Source organism: Heterodontus francisci, chromosome 3, assembly GCF_036365525.1.
Source record: "Heterodontus francisci isolate sHetFra1 chromosome 3, sHetFra1.hap1, whole genome shotgun sequence".
Classification (NCBI taxonomy): Eukaryota; Metazoa; Chordata; class Chondrichthyes; order Heterodontiformes; family Heterodontidae; genus Heterodontus; species Heterodontus francisci.
In genome coordinates this window covers 175,406,152-175,418,742 of record NC_090373.1, presented here as the reverse complement: position 1 = coordinate 175,418,742, position 12,591 = coordinate 175,406,152, and the positions used below count along the sequence as shown (strand labels likewise).

Sequence of the window (12,591 nt, the reverse complement as noted above, 5' to 3'; positions counted from 1 at the left end):
CCCCCCCCTTTCTCTCTCCGCCCCCCCCTTTCTCTCTCCGCCCCCCCCTTTCTCTCTCCGCCCCCCCCTTTCTCTCTCCGCCCCCCCCTTTCTCTCTCCGCCCCCCCCTTTCTCTCTCCGCCCCCCCCTTTCTCTCTCCGCCCCCCCCTTTCTCTCTCCGCCCCCCCCTTTCTCTCTCCGCCCCCCCCTTTCTCTCTCCGCCCCCCCCTTTCTCTCTCCGCCCCCCCCTTTCTCTCTCCGCCCCCCCCTTTCTCTCTCCGCCCCCCCCTTTCTCTCTCCGCCCCCCCCTTTCTCTCTCCGCCCCCCCCTTTCTCTCTCCGCCCCCCCCTTTCTCTCTCCGCCCCCCCCTTTCTCTCTCCGCCCCCCCCTTTCTCTCTCCGCCCCCCCCTTTCTCTCTCCGCCCCCCCCTTTCTCTCTCCGCCCCCCCCTTTCTCTCTCCGCCCCCCCCTTTCTCTCTCCGCCCCCCCCTTTCTCTCTCCGCCCCCCCCTTTCTCTCTCCGCCCCCCCCTTTCTCTCTCCGCCCCCCCCTTTCTCTCTCCGCCCCCCCCTTTCTCTCTCCGCCCCCCCCTTTCTCTCTCCGCCCCCCCCTTTCTCTCTCCGCCCCCCCCTTTCTCTCTCCGCCCCCCCCTTTCTCTCTCCGCCCCCCCCTTTCTCTCTCCGCCCCCCCCTTTCTCTCTCCGCCCCCCCCTTTCTCTCTCCGCCCCCCCCTTTCTCTCTCCGCCCCCCCCTTTCTCTCTCCGCCCCCCCCTTTCTCTCTCCGCCCCCCCCTTTCTCTCTCCGCCCCCCCCTTTCTCTCTCCGCCCCCCCCTTTCTCTCTCCGCCCCCCCCTTTCTCTCTCCGCCCCCCCCTTTCTCTCTCCGCCCCCCCCTTTCTCTCTCCGCCCCCCCCTTTCTCTCTCCGCCCCCCCCTTTCTCTCTCCGCCCCCCCCTTTCTCTCTCCGCCCCCCCCTTTCTCTCTCCGCCCCCCCCTTTCTCTCTCCGCCCCCCCCTTTCTCTCTCCGCCCCCCCCTTTCTCTCTCCGCCCCCCCCTTTCTCTCTCCGCCCCCCCCTTTCTCTCTCCGCCCCCCCCTTTCTCTCTCCGCCCCCCCCTTTCTCTCTCCGCCCCCCCCTTTCTCTCTCCGCCCCCCCCTTTCTCTCTCCGCCCCCCCCTTTCTCTCTCCGCCCCCCCCTTTCTCTCTCCGCCCCCCCCTTTCTCTCTCCGCCCCCCCCTTTCTCTCTCCGCCCCCCCCTTTCTCTCTCCGCCCCCCCCTTTCTCTCTCCGCCCCCCCCTTTCTCTCTCCGCCCCCCCCTTTCTCTCTCCGCCCCCCCCTTTCTCTCTCCGCCCCCCCCTTTCTCTCTCCGCCCCCCCCTTTCTCTCTCCGCCCCCCCCTTTCTCTCTCCGCCCCCCCCTTTCTCTCTCCGCCCCCCCCTTTCTCTCTCCGCCCCCCCCTTTCTCTCTCCGCCCCCCCCTTTCTCTCTCCGCCCCCCCTTTCTCTCTCCGCCCCCCCTTTCTCTCTCCGCCCCCCCTTTCTCTCTCCGCCCCCCCTTTCTCTCTCCGCCCCCCCTTTCTCTCTCCGCCCCCCCTTTCTCTCTCCGCCCCCCCTTTCTCTCTCCGCCCCCCCTTTCTCTCTCCGCCCCCCCTTTCTCTCTCCGCCCCCCCCTTTCTCTCTCCGCCCCCCCCTTTCTCTCTCCGCCCCCCCCTTTCTCTCTCCGCCCCCCCCTTTCTCTCTCCGCCCCCCCCTTTCTCTCTCCGCCCCCCCCTTTCTCTCTCCGCCCCCCCCTTTCTCTCTCCGCCCCCCCCTTTCTCTCTCCGCCCCCCCTTTCTCTCTCCGCCCCCCCCTTTCTCTCTCCGCCCCCCCCTTTCTCTCTCCGCCCCCCCCTTTCTCTCTCCGCCCCCCCCTTTCTCTCTCCGCCCCCCCCTTTCTCTCTCCGCCCCCCCCTTTCTCTCTCCGCCCCCCCCTTTCTCTCTCCGCCCCCCCCTTTCTCTCTCCGCCCCCCCTTTCTCTCTCCGCCCCCCCTTTCTCTCTCCGCCCCCCCTTTCTCTCTCCGCCCCCCCTTTCTCTCTCCGCCCCCCCTTTCTCTCTCCGCCCCCCCTTTCTCTCTCCGCCCCCCCTTTCTCTCTCCGCCCCCCCTTTCTCTCTCCGCCCCCCCTTTCTCTCTCCGCCCCCCCTTTCTCTCTCCGCCCCCCCCTTTCTCTCTCCGCCCCCCCCTTTCTCCGCCCCCCCCTTTCTCTCTCCGCCCCCCCCTTTCTCTCTCCGCCCCCCCCTTTCTCTCTCCGCCCCCCCCTTTCTCTCTCCGCCCCCCCCTTTCTCTCTCCGCCCCCCCCTTTCTCTCTCCGCCCCCCCTTTCTCTCTCCGCCCCCCCCTTTCTCTCTCCGCCCCCCCTTTCTCTCTCCGCCCCCCCCTTTCTCTCTCCGCCCCCCCCTTTCTCTCTCCGCCCCCCCCTTTCTCTCTCCGCCCCCCCCCCTTTCTCTCTCCGCCCCCCCCCTTTCTCTCTCCGCCCCCCCCCCTTTCTCTCTCCGCCCCCCCCCCTTTCTCTCTCCGCCCCCCCCCTTTCTCTCTCCGCCCCCCCCCTTTCTCTCTCCGCCCCCCCCCTTTCTCTCTCCGCCCCCCCCCTTTCTCTCTCCGCCCCCCCCTTTCTCTCTCCGCCCCCCCCCTTTCTCTCTCCGCCCCCCCCTTTCTCTCTCCGCCCCCCCCCTTTCTCTCTCCGCCCCCCCCTTTCTCTCTCCGCCCCCCCCTTTCTCTCTCCGCCCCCCCCTTTCTCTCTCCGCCCCCCCCTTTCTCTCTCCGCCCCCCCCTTTCTCTCTCCGCCCCCCCCTTTCTCTCTCCGCCCCCCCCTTTCTCTCTCCGCCCCCCCCTTTCTCTCTCCGCCCCCCCCTTTCTCTCTCCGCCCCCCCCTTTCTCTCTCCGCCCCCCCCTTTCTCTCTCCGCCCCCCCCTTTCTCTCTCCGCCCCCCCCTTTCTCTCTCCGCCCCCCCCTTTCTCTCTCCGCCCCCCCCTTTCTCTCTCCGCCCCCCCCTTTCTCTCTCCGCCCCCCCCTTTCTCTCTCCGCCCCCCCTTTCTCTCTCCGCCCCCCCTTTCTCTCTCCGCCCCCCCTTTCTCTCTCCGCCCCCCCCTTTCTCTCTCCGCCCCCCCCCTTTCTCTCTCCGCCCCCCCCTTTCTCTCTCCGCCCCCCCTCTTTCTTTCGCTCTCTCTCTCTCCGCCCCCCCCTTCCCTCTCCGCCCCCCCCTTTCTTTCTCTCTCTCTCTCCCCGCACCCCCCCTCTCTCTCTCTCTCTCCACCCCCAAGAGTCTTCAAACTAAATAATTAATTCAGTAGTCCTCCTCCGAACCTTTTCCAGGATACCTATATCCTCCATTAACTCAATTAAACTGTGACAACAAGCAAGAGGGCAACTTTCTTTTGATCTTTTAGATATTCCAGATTTTGCAAAAGTCAGGCATTTGCATCTGATGAAGAATACATACCTGAAGCATGAAAATCTGTCTTCACAAATAATGACTGATCTGGTGTTGACATAGTATCCTAGATTTTGCCAGATCAAGGCTTGCATTTCTAATTTTATATTTAATTGTCGAACCTTTTGCAAATGCTGGCTGCCATATTTGCATATGTGACAGCAACTGCCCTTTAAAAGAAATTCATTGGTTAGGCATCAATTTGGGATGTCATAAAGATGAAATAAGGGGCTATGTTTTGTTTCTTTCATACACAGTCTGCTGGTGTTCCAGAGTGCTTATCTCCTCTTACATCAATTGCAGCCTTTTTTAAATGATTTATTTAGAAATAACTCTTTCCTCAGTACAGTTAAATTAATCACTTTTTTGCAGCATGTTGTAAAACATTTTCATCTGGAATTTCTGCAGGGTTTATCTGCTCGTTTGCCCTAATGACGGTTTATGCTGTTTCTTGTGGCTTTCTACCGAATTTACGGCCGACGATCAGCAGAAATTTTACCCCTTTATTTGTATTTTTATTTGAGTGTTTGTTTTGCACCTGACTGTCCTCCATCAGGTTTTCGGAAGTAAAAAATTCGATCAGTATTGTTCTGAAAAGATATATCTTTGGTCGCTTGCATCTCTTTGATGTCTTCGATGATCATGAAATAGTGACTGCCAGTACATATGAAAAAATGAATGATAAAATTGAATTTCAGCATGGAGTACTGGCTTAAATACAGGCTAGACAGAAGGGATGAATTTCTCTCCATGATGACTACTGATGATTTTAAGTAAAAGAAGCTTGTGCAGTTTCCTGTCGAACCAAGCCCACAACAAAACAACCTTCAAATTCATCACTGCGTGGCATCAATCACTAATCTTTTTACATATTGTTCGTAAGAACATAAGCTAGAGTAGGCCATTTGGTCCTTTGAGCCTGCTCCCCAATCAACCAGTTCATAGCTGATCTTCTATCTCAACTCCACCTTCCCACACTATTCCCCATATCCCACAAATTCCTTTAGTATCCAAAAATCTATTGATCTCTGTTTGAACATACTCAATGATTGAGCATCCACAGCTATCTGAGGTAGAGACTTCCAAAGATTAAGTGAAGAAATTTCTCCTCATCTCCGTTCTAAATGGCCAGCCTATTATTCTGAGACCGTGACCCCGTGTTCTAGATTTCCCAGCCAGGGGATACATTTTCTCAGCATCTACTTTGTCAAGTTCCTCAAGAATTTCATCTGTTTTACAGGTCTTCTCTAATTTTTCTAAATTCCAGGGAACATATGCCTAGGCTACCCAATCTCTCAGACAGTCTCCTCATCCCAGAAACCAGTCTAGTGAATCTTCGTTGCACTCCCTCTAGAGCAAGTATGTACTCCAGGTGTAGCCTCACCAATGCCTTGTACAATTGTAGTAAGACTTGGAGTCATAGAGTTATACAGCACAGAAACAGGCCCTTTGACCCATCGTGTCCGTGCCAGCCATCAAGCATCTATCTATTCTAATCCCATTTTCTAGTACTTGGCCCGTAGCCTTGTATGCTATGGCGTTTCAAGTGCTCATCTAAATACTTCTTAAATGTGGTGAGGGTTCCTGCCTCTACCACCCCTTCAGGCAGTGTGTTCCAGATTCCAACCATCCTCTGGGTGAAAAAATGTTTTCTCAAATCCCCTCTAAACCTCCTGCCCCCTACCTTAAATCCTGACAACACTATTAGTGCAAATTTGGTTTTCCCATTCTATATGAAATTAGGATGTGTGTCCTTGAGAGGGTGCAGAGGAGATTTACCAGAACAGTTCCAGGGATAGAGGATTTTAGTTACAGTGTTAGGTTGGAAAAGCTGGGGTTATTCTCCTTGGAGTAAAGGAGATTGAGGGACAATTTGGTAGAGGTGTACAAGATTATGATAGGCTTAGATAAGTTAGACCAGGAAAAACTATTCCCATTAACTTATGGTACAGGACTAGGAGACACAAATTGAAGGTTTTGGACAAGAAATGCAAGAGGAATGGGAGGAAGAACTTTTTTACGCCGTGCGTGTTAATGACCTGGGACTCGCTGCCCACGAGGGTGGTGGAAGTGGAGAAAATGAGTAATTTCAAAAGGAAATTGGATGGGAACTTGAAGGAAGTAAACTTGCAAGGCTACAGGGATCGAATGGGACTGACAGGATTGCTCCGCGGAGAGCCGTCATGGACTCGAATGGCCTCGTTCTGTACCATAAATGACTCTGTTACTCTATAAAGTCTGCCATGATTACTGTAACACACTTGTTACATGCACCTCTACTTTCCTGATTTTTACTCTGCCCTACACTACAACTACTGTTATGGAGCCTATAAACAACTCCCACCAATATTTTCTGCGCATAACTGGTGTTCCCCGTTAATGTAATTATATGAATCAAATATTCCTATATGCAATATCGGTCTGCTAAACTAGAAAATATTTCCATGGGAAGCATTGGGCAGCTAATTTTCATGCGCTGCCCCCCGCCCCCCCCACCCCCCCCCCAGTAAGTTTGCTTTTCTTGCTGACTGCATTAATTCAGAATTTGAGTTCTTAATTAATAAACAGGACGATCAATGATGGGTTTGAGATGTTTCAGGAGCCTTCATCAGATAAAAGTGCCAGACCCATGCTGAACCTTGAATGTCTACGCTGTCAAAGATGAGTTCCTCTCTTAATTCTCATATCAGCTCAATTGAGTCATACCAAGATTTCTGTTTCACCTGTATTTCAGAACTGTCAGTTGTCACCTCTGATTAAAACATTGAAACACTGCTGAGTACTACACACAAAACGGAAAATGTATTTTTGCACAGTACATCATTACTTTCTAGTTTTACATTTAATTGTGGCACTTTGTGTACAAATTGCCTGAAGTAAAGATTTGGGAGCATTGTCAGAAACTGCCTCATCAATACCAAACCTAGGATGTCTATACTGTCATGGTTGATAGTTGTAAACCTAAATGATTTTCTTTGATACAATGAATAGAGTCATATCTGCAAATTCAGATACTCTGTATTTTAACTAATTTGTCCAAGAAAAAACTTAAAGGACCATATTGTCTGAACGTCAGGGAGACTGGTGCTGTGAAGTAAGGTTAGGCTTGTAATTGTTCTATTTTACCACACTGAAATCATAGGAAATTGGGATAATGCATCGGGTTCTAAGACAGAAACAATAGTTCAAATTATGCCATATCCATTTAAGAGTAAAATCAGACCACCCTCTTAAACAATTGTTTGTGACATGTCTTGTTTTAAGAATTGTGGTGATGGAGCCAAAGGTACAGGCTCTTAGCATGTATAAATAGGTATACAGCTATCTGATATTGGAGTAGTCTGGCACTTCAAGACTTTTACTTGGACCAAGTCTGGTATCCGGTAATAACCCAGAATCCTGCTCAGAATTATGTTAACACAGCACATTTGTTAGTCATGAAAGCAAAATACAGCAGATGCTGGAAATCTGAAACAAAAACAAAAAGTGCTGGAAATACTCAGCAGGTCGGGCAGCATCTGTGGAGAGAGATGCAAACTTAACATTTCAGGCCTGTGACCTTGCATCAGAACTGGCAAAGGTTAGATAAGAATTAGGTTTTCAGCAAGTGAAGAGATGGGGGAGAGAACAAAGGGGAAGGTGTTTGATAGGGCAGTAGAGATTAAATAACAAAGCTGTCCTGGGAAAAAGGCAAAGTGTGTGCTAATGCTTGTGGTGCAAGATAAAGCATTAGTCCAGAGAGACTCTTAATAGTGGAATAATGAGCAGCTCTGACTACATGAAAAGCAGGCACATGCTTAAAAAATTTTTTTAAAGGCCAGTTATGCTCTGAAGTTATTGAACACAATGTTCAGTCCGCAAGACTGTAGAGTGCATAATTGAAAGATCAGGTGCTGCTCCTCAAGCTCCCTGGAACACTGGAGCAGGCCAAAGACAGAAATGTTGGCATGAGAGCAGTGGGACATTTATTAGTCAGTTAGACACTCATTGGCAGTCACCCAGTAATAATAGAAACTGTTTCAATAATTCCCTTTGTAAATGTGTTTCTAGTGTTATAACAAATTTATTTTTATAATTTGAGCATGTCATCATTCTTCTGTACTTTGTGATCTGAAAACACTGTAATGAGTTTATTCCAATGAAAAATTTTAAACTATAGTAAGACATGAATTCTAATTACTCCCAAAGCCATTTCAAGTTGCTTTATATTGTAGTTGTGCTTCCTTGCTATAAATAGAGGAATTACTATCTGGTGATCAGAATAACTCAACAATAACTCACATTTGTATGGAAACTATGAGGCAGTAACTACCACAAAATCTTGCAAAGGAGAAAATAGGCAGTGTTGAGATTGGATAGGATATGGGGTTCAAAGCGCAGCTTGAGGTCAAATAGGATACAGAGATTGTGCACTGGTTCAACTGAGGTGATCATCCAGGAAATGGAATTTAGGGTAGGGTATACAATTTTTGGTAAGAGCAAAATAAGGTGGCAATGGTGGTGTTGGTTGAGGCAGGAATATTGGTCAGGACGCCAGGACTTGTTTAGAAAGTTATTTATTCCTCTCTGGGATCTGGGTTTGAATACAGCCTGGACTAAAGAGAATTGGAGAATTATGCACATTTATTTTTTTTTAAACTATGTGCAATTATGAGAGAGTGTGAGATACAATAGGCTTACTTTGATTGTGTTAAGAATTATTAATAGGTGTCTTATTGGATTCCAGTTTCTGAAACTAATGGTCCATTCAGGTGTTAAATATTGGATAGAGGAGTTTTGAAGTTTGCATAAAAATGATCTGTCTGGGTGTCTTTGTTTTAGATTTCCTAAAAGTGTTGATGAAATGTGGGGAGGTGGTGACAGAGTGGTATTGTCAATGGACTAGTAACCCAGAGACCCAGGCTATTGCTCTGGGGACATGGGTTCGAATCCCACCATGGCAGAAGATGGAATTTGAATTCATTAATAAAAATCTGGATTTGAAAAAAGCTAGCCTAATGATTGCCGTGAAACCATTGTCAATTGTTGTAAAAACCCATCTGTTCAGACCCACAGAAATGTGGTTGACTCTTGCATGTCCTCTGAAATGGCCCAGCAAGCCACTGAGTTGGATCTAATCGCTACAAAGTCAATAATGAATGAAACCGGACGGGACACCCTGCATCGACCTGGGCACCAGAAACAACAACGGCAAACCCAGCCCTGTTGATTCTGCAAAATCCTCCTTACTAACTTCTGAGAGCTGTCCCACAGACTAGTCAAGCAACAGCCTGACATAGTCATCCTCACCGAATCATACCTCACAGACAAAGTCCCTGACACTGCCATCATCATCCCCGGGTATGCCCTGTCCAGCCGGCAGGACCTACCTAGAAGAATTGGTGGCACAGTGGTATACAGTCAGGATGGAGTTGCCCTGGGAGCCCTCAATATCAACTCCAGACCCCAATGAGGTCTCATGGCATCAGGTCAAACATGAGCAAGGAAACCTCCTGCTGATTACCACCTACCACCCCTCTCAGCTGATAAATTTTTGTTAGTTCATTGATGGGATGTGGGCGTCGCTGGCCAGGCCAGCATTTATTGTTCATCCCTAATTGCCCTCGAGAAGGTGGTGGTGAGCTGCCTTCTTGAACCGCTGCAGTCCATTTTGGGGTAGGTACACCCACAGTGCTTTTAGGAAGGGAGTTCCAGGATTTTGACCCAGCAACAGTGAAGGAATGGCGATATAGTTCCAAGACAGGATGGTGTGTGACTTGGAGGGGAATTTGCAGGTGGTGGTGTTCCCATGCATTTGCTGCCCTTGTCCTTCTAGTTGGTAGAGGTCGTGGGTTTGGAAGGTGCTGCCTAAGGAGCCTTGGTGCATTGCTGCAGTGCATCTTGTCGATGGTACACACTGCTGCCACTGTGCATCGGTGGTGGAGGGAGTGAATGTTTGTGGATGGGGTGCCAATCAAGCGGGCTGCTTTGTCCTGGATGGTGTCGAGCTTCTTGAGTGTTGTTGGAGCTGCACCTATCCAAGCAAGTGGAGAGTATTCCATCACACTCCTGACTTGTGCCTTGTAGATGGTGGACAGGCTTTGGGGAGTCAGGAGGTGAGTTACCCGCTGCAGGATTCCTAGCCTCTGACTTGCTCTTGTAGCCACGGTGTTTATATGGCTACTCCAGTTCAGTTTCTGGTCAATGGTAGCCCCTAGGATGTTGATAGTGGGGGATTCAGCGATGGTAATGCCATTGAATGTCAAGGGGAAATGGTTAGATTCTCTTTTATTGGAGATGGTCATTGCCTGACACTTGTGTGGCGCAAATGTTAATTGCCACTTATCAGCCCAAGCCTGGATATTGTCCAGGTCTTGCTGCATTTCTACATGGACTGCTTCAGTACTTGAGTCACGAATGGTGCTGAACATTGTGCAATCATCAGCGAACATCCCCACTTCTGACCTTATGATTGAAGGAAGATGTTGAATAGCACTTGGAGAAGCACTGAGGGTGGCAAGGGGCAGAATGTACTCTGGTTGGGGGACTTCATTGTCCATCACCAAGAGTGGCTCAGTAACACCACTACTGACCAAGCTGGCCAAATCCTAAAGGACATAGCTGCTAAACAGGGTCTGCGGCAGGTTTTGAGGGAAGCAACAAGAGGGAAAAATATACTTGACCTCGTCCTCACCAATCTGCCTGCCACAGATGTATCTGCCCATGATAGTATTGGTAGGACTGACCATCGCATAGTTCTTGTGGAGATGAAATCCCGTCTTCCCATTGAGGATGCCCTCCATCGTGTTGTGTGGCACTACCACCATGTCAAATGGGATAGATTTCAAACAGATATGGCAATGCAAAACTCGGCATCCATGAGGCGCTGTGGGCCATTAGCAGCAGCAGAATTGCACTCTACCACAATCTGTAACCTCATGGCCCGGCATATACTCACTCTACAATTACCATCAAGCCAGGGGACCAACCCTGGTTCAATGAAGAGTGCAGGAGGGCATGCCAGGAGCTGCACCAGGTATACTTCCAAATGAGGTGTCAACCTGGACTACTTGCGTGACAATCAGCATAATAACATGTGATAGACAGAGCTAAGCAATCCCATAACCAACGGATCAGATCTAAGCTCTGCAATCCTGACGCATCCAGTTGTGAATGGTGGTGGACAATTAAACAACTAACTGGAGGAGGTGGTTCCAAAATATCCCCATCCTCAATGATGGGGGAGCCCAGCACGTAAGTGCAAAAGATAAGGCTGAAGCTTTAGCAACAGTCTTCAGCCAGAAGTTCCAAGTTGATGATCCATCTTGGCCTCCTCCTGAAGTCCGCAGCATCACAGATGCCGGTCTTGAGCCAATTCGATTCACTCCGCGTGATATCAAGAAACGACTGAAGGCACTGGATAATGCAAAGGCTATGGGCCGTGACAACATTCCGGCAATAGTACTGAAGACCTGTGATCCAGAACTTGCCGCGTCCCTAGCTAAGCTGTTCCAGTACAGCTACAACACTGGTATCTACCCGGCAATGTGGAAAATAGCCCAGGTATGTCCTGTACACAAAAAGCAGGAGAAGTCCAACTTGGTCAATTACTGCCCAAATGTCTATTCTCAATGATCAGTAAAGTGATGGAAGGTGCCATCGACAGTGCCGTCATGCGGCACTTGCTCAGCAATAACCTGCTTACGGGCACTTACAGTTTGGGTTCTGCCAGGGTAACACAGCTCCTTGGTTCAAACAGGGACAAAAGAGCTGAACTCCAGAGGTGAGGTGAGAGTGACTGCTCTTAACATCAAGGCAGCATTTGCCCAAGTATGGCATCAAGGAGCCCTAGCAAAACTGAGGTTAATGGGAATCGGGGAAAACTCTCCACTGGTTGGAGTCGTGGAGGGCAAAGGAAGATGCTTGTGGTTGTTGGAGATCAATCATCTCAGCTCCAGGACATCACTGCAGGAGTTTCTCAGGGTAGTGTCCTAGGCCCAACCCTCTTTAGCTGCTTTATCAATGACCTTCCTTCAATCATAAGGTCAGAAGTGGGGATGTTAGCTGATGATTGCACACTGTTCAGCACCATTCATGCGACTCCTCAGATACTGAAGCAGCCTACGTAGGAATGCAGTGAGGCCTGGACAATACCCAGGCTTGGGCTGTTAAGTGGCAATTAACATTTGCGCCACACAAGTGCCAGGCAATGACCATCTCCAACAAGAGAGAATCTAACTATCTCCCCTTGACATTCAATAGCATCACGATCGCTGAATCCCCCACTATCAACATCCTGAAGGTTACCATTGACCAGAAACTGAACTGGAGTCGCCATATAAATACCATGGCTACAAGAGCAGGTTAGATGCTAGGAATCCTGCAGCGGGTAACTCACTCCTGACTCCCCAAAGCCTGCCCACCATCTACAAGGCACAAGTCAGGAGTGTGATGGAATATTCTCCATTTGCCTGGTTAGGTGCAGCTTTAACAACACTCAAGAAGCTTGACACCATCCAGGACAAAGCAGCTCGCTTGATTAACATCCCATCCACAAATATTCACTCCCTTAACCACCGACGCACAGCGGCAGCAGTGTGTTCCATCTACAAGATGCACTGCAGCAGGGCACCAAGGCTCCTTAGACAGCACCTTCCAAACCTGTGATCTTTGCCACTTCGAAGAACAAGAGCAGCAGTGGCATGGGAACATCACCATCTGCAAGTTCCCCTCCAAGCCACACACCATCCTGACTTGGAACTATATCGCTGTTCCTTCACTGTCGCTGGGTCAAAATCCTGGAACTCTTTTCCCAACAACACTGCAGGTGTACCTACCCCACATGGACTGCAGCGGTTCAAGAAAGCAGCTCACCACCACCTTCCCGAGGGCAATTAGGGATGGGCAATAATGATGCCTGCATCCCTGGAACAAATAAAAATATCAGTGAAAGTACAACAACATAGCGCCTTTAACGTAATAAAACGTCCCAAGGTGCTTGAAATGAACATTATAAAACAAAATATGACACCGAGACACAATAGGATATTAGGTCAGATGACCAAAAGCTTGGTTAAAGAGGTAGCTTTTAAGGAGTTTCTTCGAGGAGGAAAGCGAGGTGGAGAGGTGTGAGGGGAGTATTCCAGAGATTGGGGTTTCGGCAACTGAAGGCACAACC

General features: G+C 50.3%; 1 protein-coding gene across 3 annotated transcripts in view; it reads left to right on the top strand.

The window, feature by feature from the left end:
- The window catches only part of babam2 (BRISC and BRCA1 A complex member 2), a 306,145-nt gene that overhangs the window by 95,780 nt on the left and 197,774 nt on the right, over positions 1 to 12,591 (top strand). The gene's annotated exons all lie outside the window — the stretch shown is intronic.